Source organism: Acartia tonsa, chromosome 6, assembly GCF_053477335.1.
Source record: "Acartia tonsa isolate MP-2025a chromosome 6, ASM5347733v1, whole genome shotgun sequence".
In the NCBI taxonomy this organism is placed as follows: Eukaryota; Metazoa; Arthropoda; class Copepoda; order Calanoida; family Acartiidae; genus Acartia; species Acartia tonsa.
Genome location: NC_137265.1, coordinates 50,923,021 through 50,940,506, shown reverse-complemented (window position 1 = coordinate 50,940,506; position 17,486 = coordinate 50,923,021). Strand labels below are relative to the sequence as shown.

General features: G+C 34.4%; 1 protein-coding gene across 1 annotated transcript in view; it reads left to right on the top strand.

Annotated features, from left to right (window-relative positions):
* Window positions 1–2,563: 2,563 nt before the first annotated feature.
* LOC145323146 (calcium-activated chloride channel regulator 4A-like) overlaps window positions 2,564–17,486 on the top strand; it is an 80,617-nt gene continuing 65,694 nt past the window's right edge. Inside the window, exon 1 of the mRNA XM_080165537.1 lies at window positions 2,564–2,639. The gene's annotated coding sequence lies outside the window, so the exon portion shown is untranslated. The remainder of the gene's footprint in view (window positions 2,640–17,486) is intronic.

Below are 17,486 nucleotides of genomic sequence, written 5' to 3'. Positions count from 1 at the left end.
AAAGTTAAAAAACTACATGGATGTACGGACATTCTGGCAACGATTATAGAGTTGCTACGCTTTCTAAATCGTACCTAACTACGACAAGAATCACCATGCAAAAGTTTCAAATCGATAGGACAATTCTAACATGCCTAAATTAACGAAAAAAACTATCCGTTACGTACAGACGTTCAGACCGACCATAATTATAGGAAAGCTTCGCTACTAATATGAATAGGTTTGAGAGAGAGAAAGAGAGAATAGGCGAGAGAGCAAAATAGTAAAAGGTTTTAATATTATACGAATCTCTCTTTGGCTTTCGAGGCAACCATTCCTAATCTCTTTCCTACAGTTCTCTTTCTCTCTCTCTCTCTCTCTCTCTCTCTCTCTCTCTCTCTCTCTCTCTCTCTCTCTCTCTCTCTCTCTCTCTCTCTCTCTCTCTCACTCTTACTGGACACCAACGGATATAGTATTTTTGGCATACCTATCTTCTCAGTATTTAACCTCAGTTTTGGTTCGGACACCGAATTGGCAGGTGGGCCCACAAGAGTGTCCAGGGTTTGAGTCCGACTGGGTTGTAATATTCAAAATAAAAAGCCATAGTAGTGTTCTTGTTCCCTTTACAAATAAAAAGCAATTAAAATATTTTTAAAATTCGCAAAAATGTGACAAACAAGGAAAATTTTGTATTCTTAATTATAAAAGAATATTTTATGAAAAGTTTTTGTTGGTAAAAGATTACAGTGACCAAATTGCGGTAATCAACAGGAATACGAAAAAGACATTATTAATAAAATAAATAATTTTATTCAAGATATTTTTAAAAATCTAATATTTGTATATCATAGTCATTCATTTTTTACAAGGAAAAAAGGGAATATCAAATGTCATAATAAAGTCAAACTGTATAATTATTTATTAGGGATGCGGAGCCGTTTGATATATGAATAAAATATTTCTTTTTTTTGGCTAACCCGGAGCCAATATTTAACGAAAATGACGTCTCCGGCTCCAGCAAAATTTGGTGGCTCCGGCTCCCCATCACTGCATTTTATTTTTATATTTTCATCTTTTAAGTGCTTTATACAAAGAGACCATCATAAATTGAAAAAAACATAAGTATACAATTTTTTAGGAAAATAATACTTTCGAATAAAAAGTATAACTAAAACATATCGAAAAGAATTACATCTTTTGAAAGTTAAAATTTTTAACAGTGATAATAATATTTTAAAAGATTTTCTACTAAAAGTGAAAATGGCAAAATTAAGAATGCCACTAATAAAACTATTACTAGTGATAATATTAGATATAAAATTGTCCACATGTATGCATCATGACCCTACCACAGGAAAGACACACAAATATTAGTTATTCTGTTATAGAGCAGCTTCGCACCATAAAACTGCGACTTCTGACTCAGATTACGTTTTTTCGATATTTTACGTCGCGTAGATGTTTGGTTCGAGCCCCAACTTGACAAAGACCAATTTTTGTGTCACAAATGATCCATGTGACGTCACAAAAATGAGAGATTATCCATCTATTTTTTTGGGAATTTTCTTCCCACTTCTCATCTTATCTCCTTAATTTTTATGACGTCACATGGAAAATTTTTGACACAATTTGGTCTTTGTCCCAAACTTTATTACAACCAATATTATTTTATGTTAAAAATTATGTTTTAATGCTTCTATGCATTAGGGGAATGTGTTAGCTCCTAAAAAGTCATATTTCAAGCCACATTCCATTAAAGATATAAAAATATGGTGTTTTGAAATTGTCTTTACTTATTTAATGTTATTAAAAGAATACATTTTACCCAAGTTATAAACTTATTTATTTATATTTTTAAAAAAGGTTGTTATCATTAATTGAGTGATAAAGACATTGTTTCTTTTGAATCTAAGTCGTCATGGAGTAGGTTGAGATACTTTTGAATAGCTACTAGGGCCAGCTCAAGCTCAACGTTCAAGAACATTATGACTTGATCTGTTATCTAACGAAAGCTCAAAATTATTAACATACACTTGCCGAGTATGCCAGGTGTCCCAAATTAATTCACCATAATGAAAAAGGCTCCCCATAGATGAGCTTAGGACAAGGGCTGTACTGATGATATGTACGTGACTATTGAGTATTCAAATTATGAAGCAGATTATACTGCCTCATATTAAATGACGTCATACAATATTGACCAATGATAGGCCAGTAAACATTTAATAGACAAATGATAAAATGTATACTAGCCCATTATTGGTCATTTGTATTGTATGACGTCATTTTCTATGAGGCACTATAAGCTGCTTCCCTTATTGTACAACCATGTAATACAATACATTACTGCGCTATTTATGAACATGAAGATGATTAAAGTCCCTCCACAGATTATGACGTCATACGATAAAATAAGCAATGAGAGGCCAGCATTAATTTTACATTGGTCAATTACAGTGTATACTGGCCTCTCATTGGCTATTCTTTCGTATGACGTCATTATCTATTGAGGAACTTTAATCATCTTCTATGAACATAATTGTTCTTGTATATAAATTATGTGTGTGTACACGTGTGTAGGAGAGATACGAGAACTGTTTGTGAAATTAGATGGCACAATACGTGCACATCAATGCTCAAATATCATCAACAATTTAAAGGTAAATACATCAGGCTATTTTGGTAGTGCGAATGGGGCGCTTGTCCAATATTATGGTATGGAGATCGCTCTTCTATGAGTACTACTAAAAATCCTACTTTTACTGCAATACACATAGACATTCTCATCGTCGGTTCGTCAATTTAGAATGCTTATCCCTCTATTCCCACAAGTATAATACGAATTTGGTTGAGCTGGTGGCAGCTCAACAAAAGACCCACGCGAGGTATTATATTGCTTTAAACTAAGAATAAATGGTTGGTTATGATATTCGATCGGAATTATATAAGTATATTAAGCACTTAAGAAGGAAGATGGTTTTATAAAGTGTATTTACATTACAAGTGAATAAGTTAAGTATGAAAATATTTACAGGATAAGTGATAATAATCATAAGTAGTGTAGGACAGAAAAGTGCCCCAAGTCCTAAGCATCGAATTGTGCTAAGTGTTAGAATTCTAACATAAGGCCTAAGCTCAATTCATGCTAAGTACTGAGGGTCCTAAATTTAAACTACAATGCATGCCAAACAACTAAGTCATTACCTTTTAAAGCCAGAAGAACTTGATGGTAGGAGAGTCAATAAATAACTGAGATATTTTAAGAAGTGCAAGCTATAACATCAACTTATAATAAGGATCTAAGTGTTTGTCTGTTTAATTAAGTGTCTGTACGTTAACTTGTGACGTAAATCAGACTATGGTTGTAGGCATACATACTTGAACTAAATGGTTACATGATTACTTTAACAATAAACATAATATTTTAATAAGCATATAACATTAATAAATCACATACAATTTACCATGATTAGGCTAGCATTACCCATATATGGTATTATATTGGTAAAGATAGGCCTATAAATGCATAAAAGTATACAAAAGATGCCCCGGGCCTAGCTAAAGTAATTGTGTCTCGTGCCTGAGTTGTGCTTGATAATTGCAGGGGCACGTCAATCAAATATTTAGATTCTACTCTTATATGGTGTAAACTTTATATTAAACATAGGTAGATAGTCTGGATGCGAAGCATTTCTGTAAAAGTCTTATTCGTACGTTCAAAGAATTTTGAAAATTGGGGATCGCATCTCCAATTTAGTAGGCTGGCTCAATTTTTTCATTTCATAATTTTATTTTGTGGAGTTATGGATGTATGAATAGGGCGTAATGAATAATTTTACCACCTTTGATAATAATTCAGACACAATAATTTAGGATTAGATTTAGTTATTTATGATTCTTGATACCATAATATAAACGATAATTTTTTTTTCATTATGTAATGTTCCAAATCAAAACTTTATACTAAGAAGTAAATTTTTATTCATAACTCTTCTTTCGTACCAAAATGTGTACACATTCTAACAAATAATGTGGTCTATTAGTCCAATCAAGTCCCTCTTACTCTACAGCGGCGGATATACTCAAGCCCAAAGTTTTATGTTGATTATATGGGCATTAAATAAAATTTCCCTTATTTTAATTAGTCATTGACTTATCAATGCCGACTATATGGCATTAAATGATTTTGGCTGGTATATTATCGACAAAAGAGGTATATTTGACTTGTTTTTGTTGATAATTTGACTAATATTTTACACGAATAAGTTTGTTTTTCAGTATATGTATGTATATATTATTTTTGGACATATTTCTACTTGTAAGTTTCACATGGATTTTTATTAAAATTACGTATAATTTTTCTGTTTAAAAACCTATAAAAATTGAATTAGATAGCTTCAGACATTATTGGATAACGATTAGCAAAAATCTGAAACAAAATTTGAAAGACACATTTAAACTATGTACGTAGACATGACTGTTTTAGATAGCATATTAATTAGGATATTCATTTTTACCGTTCATATTTCAAAGGTTTCATGAATTATATTTCACTTTTTTTAACAGTTTTATGTAAATCTACTATAATTTTGCAATCCGGCGAAACAAATGGATTTATTATTACTTGGAAATTACACCAGTTTATCATGTACTCTAATAAGGTGAAACTTGTTGCTTGCTAAAATAATGATTACCCACCATATACTCCCTTTACCCCACCACCTCTCCTCCTACTGGATGAACAAACTGACCAAAAAATGATTCCCATGTTAGCAACCTAAATTTCCCCCTGTCCTAATATTCACGTATGTTCTATATCCATTGATAAAAATAAAATAAAAGTATAAAGGTAAATTTATATATTACTTGGTACACCTATGTTACAAGTAAGCTTGCATGAAAAGAATATAAGTAGACCCAAGTAAGGCTTGTTTTTCTTTTAGGTACGACAATTTTTCCCTGTTTTTAAATCCACGTATATTCTATGTCCATTCAAACAGACATTATCCTTACATGACCGATATGGCTCTCCTTTACAGTGAAGGCCAACCAAGGTCCTAAACACTGGATGCAGGTATTTGTCTGGGATTTCGCAAGAGTTGAAAATTCCCTTTTCTACAGAAATATTTTAATACCCTAAATTCATCTGTACTGATAATGCACAATTGTTTAAATGTTGCGATTTTGAGGTTTACCAATACCCCCAATTTTTTTGGAGGGGGCAATTGGCTAAAGAAAATCTTGTGGGGGGGGGGGCGTGGTAAATTCAACTGTACACCCTCCCCCCATCCCTTGGACGTCCTTCATTGAGACATTGTCTTTTTATTGCTGTTCTACTTATAGACATAATTGTTATTATATAAATTCTCTAAGTCAATAAAGCTTTTCTATAATTTCCTATTTTCTATTTCCTTCTTGTATAGCTGGAGAGTAAGGCCTGAACTCAGTGATAAGAATATAGTTTTGTCTATTCTTTTATTAGCAGGGAGAGAGTGAGTGGACAGTAGATCTTTTCATGAAAATATCCTTTCTCGAATTTCATTCTTCTGCTAACCTAAAAAGTTACTTTAGGGGCCTAGAAATACATGTACAAAATTTCAGCTCTGTATCTCTACTGGCGACCTAGCGCCAGGCATGTAAAATATCAACAGATAACGGTAGCACGGCGGTTTTAACAATATCTCAGTAATGTGCAGGTTTTAGGCTCTTCTGCATATTTCAATTTAAACACATAAGGCCAAAGATATTATATCCAAAAAATCTTTTGTCAAAGTCTACTCTACACCTAGCGCCAGTCAGTTTTCTAAAATCATGCATTTTATACCTGTGAAAAATGAAATCGCCAGCGCTAGGTGTAGAGTAGACTTTGACAAAAGATTTTTGGGATATCATATCTTAGGCCTTATGTGTTTAAGTTGAAATATGCAGAACACCTAAATTCACCTTCCAAGCCATTCTCTATGCATTTTAAATTTTTTAATGAAATAACGGGATTTCAAAACTGCCTTTTGAAAAGGCCTAAAAAGTATCTTTTTTTGTCCCTTTTTTCACTGTTTATAGTTACAACTTATTAAGATATTATTCTCAGTTAAAAAAAAATTGGCGCTTCCAGCACCAAAACCGGCAAAAACAGGCAGTTAAACTTCTGTACCCCTACTTAAGCCCCTAACAGACCCCCCCCTCTATCTCGGCTCCTGTTACAAATAGAGACGTAAAACTTTTTTCTTGTGGTTATGTGTATTTTTAGAGAAAATTACTTTTCTAGTCATAGCGGTCAGACCGCTCCTTATCCGCTTTTTAGCGGCCAGCCGCTAAATATTAAAACTGCTGTAGAGAAGCCAATTTTAAAGCTAAGAAAACCAAATTTTACGACGAACTATTATTTTCTATAACAAAAAAAATACCTTTTCTGACCATCGCCAAAAAACGACAAATAACGGAAACCGCCAATTTTGGCGATAAAATGGCGGTTGGCGGCACTAAATAATATTTTTATCTGTTTATAGTTACAATTTATTAAGATATTATTCTCAGTTAAAATAATTGGCGCTTCCAGCACCAAAACCGGCAAAAACAGTCAGTTAAACTTCTGTACCCCTACCTAACCCCCTAACAGACCCCCCCCCCTCTATCTCGGCTCCTGTTACAGATAGAGACGTAATACTTTTTTCTGGTGGTTCATGTTTATTTTTAGAGAAAATTACTTTTTCTAGTCATAGCGGTCAGACCGCTCCTTATCTACTTTTTAGCAGCCAGCCGCTAAATATTAAAACTGCTGTAGAGCAGCCAATTTTAAAGCTAAGAAAACCAAATTTTACAACAAACTATTATTTTTTATAACAAAAAAAATACCTTTTCTGACCATCGCCAAAAAACAACAAATAACGGAAACCGACAATTTTGGCAGTAAAATGGTGGTTGGCGGCGCTAATTAATATTTTTATCTGTTTATGATCACAATAAAAGACTTCATACAAAAATTGGCTGATTAAGGTCCGGAAAGGGGCAACACAGTTAATTGTTGAAACTAATGTAATAGATTTTTATTTTAGTCAGATGCCAGACGCAGGCAATTAAAAAAATTAACATTTAGAAATAGGAAAGAAAACAAAGTCATTCCTAATTAGGACAGAAGTCACTGGAAATTGATCTAGTTGATCTAAGGAAGGCTACTTATGTCCTTCATCTAACACAATCTAACTTAAGGGAGGTGACTTATGTCCTTTGTCTGACAAATTCTTACATTAGGAAGGCTGCTTATGTCCTTCATCTTGCAAAACTTAGCTTTTCTGTCCTTCACATAGCAAAACCTCACAAAACATAGCTTTTCTGTCCTTCACATAGCAAATTCTTGCAAAACATAGCAAATTATTGCAAAACTTAGCTTTTCTGTCCTTCACATAACAAATTCTTGCAAAATATAGCAAATTCTTACAAAACATAGCAAATTCTTGCAAAACATAGCAAATTCTTGCAAAACATAGCAAATTTTTGCAAAACATAGCAAATTCTTGCAAACATAGCTTTTCTGTCCTTCACATAGCAAATTCTTGCAAAATATAGCAAATTCTTACAAAACATAGCAAATTCTTGCAAAACATAGCAAATTCTTACAAAACTTAGCAAATTCTTGCAAAACATAGCAAATTCTTGGAAAACTTAGCTTTTCTGTCCTTCACATAACAAATTCTTCCAAAACGTGGCAAATTCTTGCAAAACATAGCAAATTCTGGCAAAACATAGCAAATTCTTGCAAAACATAGCAAATTCTTGCAAAACTTAGATTTTCTGTCCTTAAAATAGCTAATTCTTGCAAAACATAGCAAATTCTTACAAAACATAGCAAATTCTTGCAAAACATAGCAAATTCTTGCAAAACATAGCAAATTCTTGCAAAACATAGCAAATTCTTGCAAAACATAGCAAATTCTTGCAAAACATAGCAAATTCTTGCAAAACATAGCAAATTCTTGGAAAACTTAGCTTTTCTGTCCTTCACATAGTAAAACCTCACAAAACATAGCTTTTCTGTCCTTCACATAGCAAATTCTTGCAAAACATAGCTAATTATTGCAAAACTTAGCTTTTCTGTCCTTCACATAACAAACTCTTCCAAAACGTAGCAAATTCTTGCAAAACATAGCAAATTCTTGCAAAACATAGCAAATTCTTGCAAAACATAGCAAATTCTTGCAAAACATAGCAAATTCTTGGAAAACTTAGCTTTTCTGTCCTTCAAATAGCTAATTCTTGCAAAACATAGCAAATTCTTACAAAACATGGCAAATTCTTGCAAAACATAGCAAATTCTTGCAAAACATAGCAAATTCTTGCAAAACATAGCAAATTCTTGCAAAACATAGCAAATTCTTGCAAAACTTAGCTTTTCTGTCCTTCATGTAGCTAATTCTAGCAAAACATAGCAAATTCTTACAAAACATTGCAAATTTTTGCAAAACATAGCAAATTCTTGCAAAACATAGCAAATTCTTGCAAAACATAGCAAATTCTTGCAAAACATAGAAAATTCTTGGAAAACTCAGCTTTTCTGTCCTTTACATAGCTAATTCTTGCAAAACATAGCAAATCCTTACAAAACATAGCAAATTCTTGCAAAACATAGCAAATTCTTACAAAACATAGCAAATTCTTGCAAAACATAGCTAATTCTTACAAAACATAGCAAATTCTTGGAAAACATAGCAAATTCTTACAAAACATAGCAAATTCTTGCAAAACATAGCAAATTCTTACCAAACATAGCAAATTCTTGGAAAACTTAGCTTTTCTGTCCTTCACATAGCTAATTCTGGCAAAACATAGCAAACTCTTACAAAACATAGCAAATTCTTACAAAACATAGCAAATTCTTACAAAACATAGCAAATTCTTACAAAACATAGCAAATTCTTACAAAACATAGCAATTTCTTGCAAAACATAGCAAATTCTTGCAATAAGGGTCCCAAACTCAAAAACGAAGTTTCAGTGCAATCCGATTACCAGTTCTTGAGATACGGTGACCTGGTGTCCTTGGTACTGATGGTAAGATTTGGGAAATGGTTCAAATCCTTAGTAAATTTGGCTAAGTCCAAAAATATTTTGACACTTAGAGGACACCAGTGTCAAAAAATTTTTGGACTTAGCCAAATTTACTAAGGATTCGAACCATTTCCCAAATCTTACTGTCTCTGTACTGAAGGATCTCACTAACTACTGAACTGATATGGTTCCCCATAACAGGGTAGCTTCTCTTAGGTCCTGGGAAGGTTTATAACTAATTTGGGGTAGGGTAACACCACCTTCCCAAGAACTTGAAAATCTAGGAATCAATCTGATTTGACACACAAAAAGTGTAGAAAAGTATGAATAAATATACATGATTGATCACATGGTACCTTCTGAATAAATTTTGACAAATAAAATAAAAATGAGGGACAACAAAACTTATGTAGTACAATAAAAAAATATGGATTTTTTTTGTTATAAAAAATAATAGTTCGTCATAAAATTTGGTTTTCTTAGATAAAAATATTAATTAGTGCCGCCAACTGCCATTTTACTGCCAAAATTGGTTATTTGTCGTTTTTTGGCAATGGTCAGAAAAGGTTTTTTTTGTTATGAAAAATAATAGTTCGTTGTAAAATTTGGTTTTCTTAGCTTTAAAATTGGCTGCTCTACAGCAGTTTTAATATTTAGCAGCTGGCTGCTAAAAAGCGGATAAGGAGCGGTCTGACCGCTATGACTAGAAAAAGTAATTTTCTCTAAAAATAAACATGAACCACCAGAAAAAAAGTATGACGTCTCTATCTGTAACAGGAGCCGAGATAGAGGGGGGGGGGGGGGGTCTGTTAGGGGGTTAAGTAGGGGTACAGAAGTTTAATTGCCTGTTTTTGCTGGTTTTGGTGCAGGAAGCGCCATTTTTTTTTAACTGAGAATAATATCTTAATAAATTGTAACTATAAACAGATAAAAATATTATTTAGTGCCGCCAACCGCCATTTTACCGCCAAAATTGGCGGTTTCCTTTATTTGTCGTTTTTTGGCAATGGTCAGAAAAGGTTTTTTTTGTTATGAAAAATAATAGTTCGTCATAAAATTTGGTTTTCTTAGCTTTAAAATTGGCTTCTCTACAGCAGTTTTAATATTTAGCAGCTGGCCGCTAAAAAGCGGATAAGAAGCAGTCTGACCGCAATGACTAGAAAAGTAATTTTCTCTAAAAATACACATAACCACCAGAAAAAAGTTTTACGTCTCTATCTGTAACAGGAGCCGAGATAGAGGGGGGGTCTGTTAGGGGGTTAAGTAGGGGTACAGAAGTTTAACTGCCTGTTTTTGCCGGTTTTGGTGCTGGAAGCGCCAATTTTTTTTTAACTGAGAATAATATCTTAATAAGTTGTAACTATAAACAGTGAAAAAAGGGACAAAAAAAGATACTTTTTAGGCCTTTTCAAAAGGCAGTTTTGAAATCCCGTTATTTCATTAAAAAATTTAAAATGCATAGAGAATGGCTTGGAAGGTGAATTTAGGTGTTCTGCATATTTCAACTTAAACACATAAGGCCTAAGATATGATATCCCAAAAATCTTTTGTCAAAGTCTACTCTACACCTAGCGCTGGCGATTTCATTTTTCACAGGTATAAAATGCATGATTTTAGAAAACTGACTGGCGCTAGGTGTAGAGTAGACTTTGACAAAAGATTTTTTGGATATAATATCTTTGGCCTTATGTGTTTAAATTGAAATATGCAGAAGAGCTTAAAACCTGCACATTACTGAGATATTGTTAAAACCGCCGTGCTACCGTTATCTGTTGATATTTTATATGCCTGGCGCTAGGTCGCCAGTAGAGATAAAGAGCTGAAATTTTGTACATGTATTTCTAGGCCCCTAAAGTAACTTTTTAGGTTAGCAGAAGAATGAAATTCGAGAATGGGTATTTTCATGAAAAGATCTAGTGGACAGTCGAAGATAAACAGTAATAACACTCCCACGTATATTTGTTGTTTCAGTAACAACAAAAATGTGTTTTTTTAAGTGGAAGGGGAGTATGTACTCCATGGGGTATTACCACCTTGGGGTGTGATCTATCCCCCTTATAATGATGAATATACTAAAAATTAAGGAAAAAATCAATCTTTTTGTTCATGAGATCTTACCGACATTACTTGCATGAACATAGAAACAAACACAACTCTCTAATCAAGTATACTTCATATTTAGAAAGAAGATTTTAGGATCTACTGCAGTTCACGGTAAAATATTGCTGGTAACGAATATTGCCAAAAATTTATGAATTTTAAAGCTGCTAGCTGCCAAACGGCTGAACCTACAGATCATACCCGCACACCATTTGAAGCGGTATAAGAAGGCCTACAAATAATCTGGAATAGCCAAGATCCAATGATGCACAGGGAAAGCTTCACTGAAGAAAAAACGCGTAAAATAGGTCTTTTTGGCGCATTACTCTGCACTGCGAGATAATTATGCATAATTGATTTATGGCTATTCCAGATTATTTGTAGGCCTTCTTATGCCGCTTAAAACAGCGGGTATGATCTGTAGGTTCAGCCGTTTGGCAGCTAGCAGCCTTTAAATTCATAAATTTTTGGCAATATTCGTTACCAGCTATATTTTACCGTGAACTGCAGTAGATCCGATTTTTAACCTTCATTGTTCTATCCCTTTATCCCTGACTATTTGTTCTCTGGCTGATCAGAGCTGGATCTTTAAATCATTTCAATGGTGCGCCAAATCGGGGTGCGCCGAATTTCAGCCAATCACAGCGCGGCATTTAGTAAAATGCTGTGCTCTCATTGGCGGAAAGTTGGCTCACCCCGATTTGGCGCACCAATGAAATGATTTAAAGATCCAGCTCTGAAAAGGCATACCTACATTTCAAGCTGTGAAGCTTCTCTACATTTAGTGCGTCTTTACATCCAAGTATGCATTGAAAGATTCTTATAATTTGATTACATACAATTAAATTTATTATATTTACAATTACTTAAATGATTTAAATGAATAAAAAAATATTTCAACCATATCAATCCAGTGTGGTTTACTTGTAGCTGTTTAAAATAATGATTCCCCATTCTACCGCCTTTACCCCATACCCTTCCCTCCTGCTGGATAAAAGAACTGACCAATAAATGATTACATGTTAGCAACCTAAATTTACGATAATTCTATGTCCATTCAAACAGACATAATCCTTATACATGAAATTGGTTGGATGTCTAACATGGAATCATTTATTGGTCAGTTCTTTTATCCAGCAGGTGGGAAGGTTATGGGGTAAAGACGGTAGAAGGGGGGATCATTATTTTAGCCAACTACAAGTTTCACTTTATTAGAGTACATGATAATCTGGTGTGATATTGAATCCATTCTGTTTGTAAATGTGATAATATGGGGAAATGAACACACACCCAAGCCATTAATTATGCACAATTTTGGCTAAAATGAATCTTGGCAAATGTAAATATGTCAGGATTTTGTGAATGTAGCTAAGTATTTCTGGCTCGATGCTTTTTAACAACAAGGATCTTTGGCCGCAAAACTGTCATTTTAAACAGCGAAGATCCTACAAAATTACAGCATGTCAGTACGTCCATATGTCACAATAGTCATTGTTTAGACACTGCACACTTTTTTTAAAGACTGAGATTTGCTCTTACGTTACATATACACACAACTTTTAATAATGACTGTTTATAGACCAAGCTATTTCCCTTCTTATAAGTTTTCATGGATGTGTTTATGTGAAAGTGGTCATTCATGACGTTTAATTGACTTGCTAATTTTAGGAATAGTAAAAGTAACAAGCCGTTTTCACACACTGCACACACAGGGGGAGCATAGTTCTGTCACAATGTGCCTTTTTTATGGATATGGGATAGGGTTGTCAGCCCTAAGCCCTATGATTGCGGTGTAAAGAGTCCATTTGCCCATCAGACAACCAAATCTTTGATTGCACGACCTTTGTCGGAAAAGTCCTAACTGTGCATAGTATAGAGTTGCACCTGTTTTTGGGCCAAGACATTCCCACTACTCTATCTATTTATGTCGCGCATCTGACATAGCAGCAGTAGGAACTATTTTTAACGTCTTTAGTTCTGACGCGGTGTCGGACCGTGATTCAAACTTATAACCGTCCTGACGACGAGCGGATGCGCTACATGTTGAGCCACGGTCGGGGGTTTAAGAATAATACTTCATGGTTATTAATAAAAGTTGCCATGTCTTTTACATTATTGCAATAACGTTATTCTAATCACTAAAGTCTTATGTTGATGTTATAACAGCTCACTGCGGATACAGCAGATACTTTTCCCCAAAATCCGCGGATATAGCGGCTGCGGATGATGAATCCTGTATTAAAAAGATGCCAATTTTGCCGGCGTCGAAATTCTTGTTGACCTTAATTAAATTGAAAAGATGTGCAGCAGCAGCAGCGCCAGCAAGCACCACTGGCCCTGTTAGACTTTGGTGCTGGTGTTATATCAGATGTACTTAGGATTAATCAGGGATCTAAAGGGATAGGGCATTGGCCAATAAAATGATGTACATCCCCAATGATAATACACAAAATTATCCATTCTGTAGATTAAAATTAGTGGTTGAACATTTGGACACTCAAGTAATTAAACCAACCAATCCAAATTTAATAAAAGTCCCCAAGGTTGTTAAGCCAACGAATAAGAAAACTTTATCATAAATATTTGGTGAATAGTGTAAAAAACAGCCCATCCAAGACAATTTTCCACATTGTCGATATAATCTCTGTCAACAAACTGGTTTATGCTTAACAGGGAAGGTATGTTGCAAGCATCCAGCTTACTAAACAAAGTTTTCTAAGTGCGCCAAAGATTTAGAGCTTGATGTTCTCTTGTCAGGCAAATATTTTATAACATCTATCTATGGGTGCTTTCACTCAATTCTATTTCATGATCACTTAAACACCCCCTCCCTCCTCATGTAATTACAAAAAGTGCTCTGGGCCAAATATCTTTGGGGCTCTCTTAAACTAAACTTAACCTAACCTAATCTAAAATGAGCACCAAAACTTAGTTCTATAAAAATGTTTGTTTGGGGAATGTATAAGCTTATTTTATGTTCTCAGGGGGGAGTATGTGGACAACCCCCCACTCCCAACCTACGCACGCATCTAGTTGTAATTAAGATTATGCAACAAGTAATTATATAAAAAAAATATTTTATGCATCAAAAATTGATGAAAGTGGTATTTTACATTTATTATCTGAAGCAAAGCTACTCTACTATTCATTCATTTCAATCGTAGGTCGGTTTTTCCCGGTCTTTATACAATGTCATTTATCTATCTATCTATTGTTCTTGTTCTTGTTGCGTTACTTATAGAAGAAATCGTTCTTGTTCATTTATTAATTGTCAGCTGGTTTGTTTCATCTTTTATGTACACTTTTATGTAATATCTTTTCATAAAAATCAAAGATTTTAGAATAAAAGTTAAACCTTAACATATGCGCATAGCTTTATAGTGTAAGAGTATCACAAGTATTAGTGTCGTTAGTAAAGACTAAAGCAATTAAAAACAATAAAAAAACAGTCCTTATGTTGTCCAACGGTGTTGTAGAAAATCCCAAAATTGTTCAAGTTTTAACCCAAAACAAAAAAAGGGGGGGGGGGTGAGGGTGAGAATTTCTTTTGTGCACTTTATATGCCATTGTCCCCCCCCCCCTCCACAAAAGATTTAATTACTCTTTTATGGAGATCTCCCCCCCCTCAACAAAAAAAAGAATAAAAAACATTGTTCACAGTTAAAATTTAATCTCGTAATTTTGAAAATTACATGGTAGAATTATATTAAATTGATTTGTACAAATTGGATACCTTTTAATGTAACAGTTATCATTAGATTAGGTTTTAGGCACAGACGTCCAAGCTTTTTTTATTGGGGGGGTAAAAATTGTTTAAGGGGGGGGGGGTAAAATGGCGCGCGAAGCATGCCGCAAATTTTTTACCCTCCCCCCATAATTTTTACCCCGGGGGTAAAATTTGCTTGGGGGGGAGGGGGTAATTACCCCCCCTGAAATCTGTTGGCAGGGGTAAATTTTGATACAAAATTTACCCCCCGGGTAAAATTTTTTTTTTGGGGGGGGGGTAATTTAATTTTTATCAAATGTCTAGTATTAAAATTTTTTTTTGTTAGAGATTTTTTATTTTAGGGGGGGGGGCATTTATCCTCCCAAAATTGTTTGGGGGGGTAAATACCCCCTCCTAAATGGTTGGTGGTGCCTACGGCACCCCCAGGGTAGGGGTAAATTTTAAATGGCCGTAGGCACCCCCAATTTCGTTTGGGGGGCGGTAATCGCCCCATTACCCCCCCCCTTTGACGTCTATGGTTTTAGGTACACTCACTTCAACCTTCTTACTTATATCCCAGAATACAGATATACTCTGATATAATCTTGATAGCTTGATGTCTGTCCGTCTGTCCCTCTGACCGTCTGTCCGTCTGTCTGTTCGTCCGTCCCTTAAGATCTTGGTAACCACTGAACCGATCGGATTCTACTCTTCAGGGAATATACCTACTGGTCCTGTGGTGGTTTTAGGCTATTTTCTTGGGGGTGGGACACACCCAACCCCCCCCGAAAAAAAAACCACCCCCCAAAGATTTTTTTTTTACATTTTTTGTAAAATCTCAGTAACTGTTGATCAAATTGGGCTCAACACTTCTGGGAATATACCTACTGGTCCTCTGGTGGTTTTAAGCTATTTTCTTGGGGGGTGGGACACCCAAACCCCCCCAAAAATAAAAAATCCCCACTTCCAAAACTTTTAATTTTTTAAAATTTGTGTAAACAAAAACCAGTAATTGGGGTGGGGGAACCCCACTGCAACATGGGGCGAAGCCTCCACGAATCCCCCCCCCCAAAAAAAAATTAAATTTTTTTCTTTAAATTTTAATTTTTGTGTATGCGAACAACCTAGGTTTATTTTTTCGAATTGAAATTTTTGTGTATACGGCAAACAACCTGGGTTTAATTTGTAAAAATTAAAATTTTTGTGCATAAAACGCACAAGCTGGGTTTAATTTTACCACAGAGTAATTAAACAAAGAATAATTTTTTTTGAATATTTCTATTTAGGAGGGTTGACTTCCCATAACTTCATAGGGCGAAGCCCCTAGAGGCTAGGGGCGAAGCCGCTAGTAATCTTGAAAGTGTAAAATATTGGCATTACAGGATTAAAGAGTATTAAATCCAAATCTTTTCAAATCATGTTCTCCAATTTTATAGGCAGTATCATTATGTTGTAAGTGGACCTCTAATATCTTTCTCCCCTCATAAAAAAAGGATCTACTGCAGTTCATGGTAAAATATTGCTGGTAACGAATGCTTTCTGGTTCCTGGCAATATTACAAGATTCCTGGATCCAGCAGCACGCATATTCCCCTAAATCCTAGGTTCCTGTTAGCTGGCAATCTGCAAATTTTCCAGGTTACCAGCAATGAGAGAAGATTACTGGCTTACAGGAGTTTTTACCCCATACCCCTTTTCACATTTTCTTAGGGGGTAAACAGCAATGATTAATAAGGGACAGTTGCTTCTATTATTTTATTAATAAGGTGGGGGAAGGATATAGGAGAGTTGGATCTTTACCTATAAATTTAACTGATTCTATTTTCATATCCAATTTCGCGCCAAGATTTGGGCGCGCCTTTTTATTTTTATAATATATTGAAAAATGGGGGAGATAAATTCTTAATTTTCGTCGTATTTAATAAATTAATTTTTTTCTAAGTGAGGCTCTGAAATCAAACAGTAAAACCAATCAACTTGAATGCCTATAGAATGCAAAAACTTAATACTAGTCCCTATAACCTAAACTAACCTAATTATAAAAAATGTGCCGCGTCCAGGGAGGGGAGATCAAAATTGAAAAAAAAATTCTATGAGGATAACGCCAAAAATTCTAGCCTAAATCAACAAAAAGAGTGGCGTAACTCTGACGTACAGACCATGAAACCATGTAAGTAATTAGATTATTGGGGGAGATTTTTTTCTTCAAATTATTCTATTCCCTCCCTTGTTTAGACTTTCAAATTTAAATCAATAAACCTTTTCACACATATGATTAAATTCGCGCAAAAATTTCGTAGCGCGATTTTTTAAATTCAATTAACACCATCCCCTCCTCTTTTGAGTTTGTATAACTTTACGGGAAAGTTTAACACTTTCGCGCCAAAATTTGATTTGCATTTTTATTTCGTCTTATAAAATACGGGGTTTTAATTGGTGGGTATTTGAGTTAAGATAACGTAATCTCTAGACAAAAAGCTAATTGGTTACCCATTTTTAAATTTAAAACTCTGATACTTTTGGCGGGTGTTTTAAATTCAAATTATCTTCCCTCCTTTTTATGCTTTGAAAACTCGATCAAGCAAGCAAGGTTGACAATATAGCAATATTTGTTTGTTTCTCAATTAAGATCTCACTAACCACTGATTCTATTGAGTTCTT